The sequence below is a fragment of the Pygoscelis adeliae genome, unplaced genomic scaffold (assembly GCF_000699105.1).
Source record: "Pygoscelis adeliae isolate BGI_AS28 unplaced genomic scaffold, ASM69910v1 Scaffold149, whole genome shotgun sequence".
Classification (NCBI taxonomy): domain Eukaryota; kingdom Metazoa; phylum Chordata; class Aves; order Sphenisciformes; family Spheniscidae; genus Pygoscelis; species Pygoscelis adeliae.
The window spans coordinates 1,723,209-1,725,161 of NW_008825494.1; the positions used below are offsets into that span (position 1 = coordinate 1,723,209).

The window sequence follows — 1,953 nt, forward strand, 5'->3', positions numbered from 1 at the left end:
CCCTCCGGGAGCTCAACGGGGTTCGAAGCGAGCTGGCGACCGCGGGCAGCCGCTGTGCACGCTTGTCCCGGGCAGAGGGGAGGAGGGCTGGGAAGCAGCGGGGAAAAACAGTTGCTTTTTTTGTCTCGGAGGGGGGGATGCTCATGTTTTGGCTTTATAGCTTTCTTTTCTCCTTTTCTTTTCTCCCCACCCCGCCCCCAATGCCAGGCGGCCTAAAGCACCGGCTCTCTTTTAAACCCGGCTAACGAAAATAGAAGAGGTGCTGGAGCAGGGGGCACCTCTGGAGGCTGAACCGGTCCCCTGGGATCCCCTGCCTGCCCGGGGCGCCCCGCCGGGGTGCGCATCCAGCGCGGCCACCGGCGGAGTCCCGGGACGAGCCTGCCCCGGCTGCCTCCTTTGTCCTGCTTCACCTTCTGGGCAGTGCGGGGCTGGGGGGGGAGCCACATCTGCAGATGATCCCGAATTAAATCCATTTTCCCTCATCAAATGCACACGTATTTTTTATATATATATGTGTGTATACACGCACACAGATGCGCGCGTGCACATGTATATTATCCTATATACTTAGGGGCATCCCAAAACGCAAATGCCTAACTGCAAATCGTAAGTTAATTGAACGTACTAAAAGGTCCTGAACTGCGTCTGTGCTTCAGCAAGGCGGGGACCCACGCCGAAGCGCTCGTTTGCACTTCCGAAACGAAAACTGTCCCTGGCCGTAATCGCTCCTCCGGGCTCCCCGTCTCCGACTCCGGGCTGGATATCGGCTGCATAAAACTTTGGGAAGGGTCTGGCCTCCGGAGGGAGGTGTTCGCTGGTTGGTTTTAATGGCATTTTGTTGGCATTTCTCCTGTAAGGGGAACCCCTATGAAAAGACGAGGGTGCTACCCCAGCAAATGCCTAGGGAAAATTAGGCGCGTTCAAAAGCTCCGTTTCCTCTCGGAGATCCGAGGCTACAGCATGTCCGTGATAGGTATAAAATATTAACTAGCATATCGGTGGGACCGAAAATCACACGCCGAAATCAGTTGAAATTAGGCTGAAACCTGGCATGAATTTAAACTGTCACAAGCGTCTCAGCTCTTTCCAACTCCTCCCTTCCATCCCCACCCCCAGCCCCTCTCCATAGATTAGATTAGCTAAACATACAAGCCAGAATTTCGATACACAGGAAAAGGGGGAGTAGTAGAGATTTTTTTTTTTCGTTCGTTCGTTCGCATTATAATTTTTTTTTAGATTTTTTTTTTTTTTCCTGGAGCACGCCCTGCTCTCATTTTTTAAAACCATCTCCTGCGCGAATGATTCCTCTAAACTGAACCCTCTCGTTTTGCAGTCTCTCGACCAGAGAAGGAAAATCAGCAGTGCTGAGTGGTACTGGCTTGTGCAGAAATACGGGCACCCGAATAACGTGATTATACCCGGTCCTTCTGTTTGGGGAGGGGGTGGAAGAGAGGAGGATATTAAATAAGCGTTTGGGCTGTAAATTAAATTGCCTTTCGCCCAATGTTATATTAAACAAGATCAAACAGTCGGAAACAGCTGAAAGACTGGTTGTTGTTCCCCAACCTATTAACCGTTTTTTATTCCCCCAAGCTAGCCAGTAGCTCCCCAGGCAGGTCCACCTGTCTAACTTGCCTAGAGACACTTTCTCAACTTTCTAATCCCCCCGCCCTTTTTATTCTCTCCTTCCCCTGCGAGCCTGTGCGTGATTTTTAGCCGGCTTGGTTTAAAAATGGTTTCCAATTTGAATTTCTTTCCGCTAAGAGAAGGAACGGCGTTTTAGCCCTCGGCCGGCGGTCCCCGCACCCCGGGGGGCTGCGGTGCCGCCCTGGCCCAGGTGAGAAGGGCAGGCAGGGGACCGAGGGACCAGCGGCAGGGCCGGCCGGTGCCTCTGCCCGCGAGGATGCGCCGTCTCACGCGGGCCCGGGCAACTCCCCCGCAGCCAGGCGCCCC

At 53.5% G+C, this 1,953-nt stretch overlaps 1 protein-coding gene across 1 annotated transcript in view; it reads right to left on the minus strand.

The window, feature by feature from the left end:
- Nucleotides 1-1,953, minus strand: part of SHOX (short stature homeobox) — a 7,569-nt gene that overhangs the window by 4,748 nt on the left and 868 nt on the right. The window lies entirely within an intron of this gene.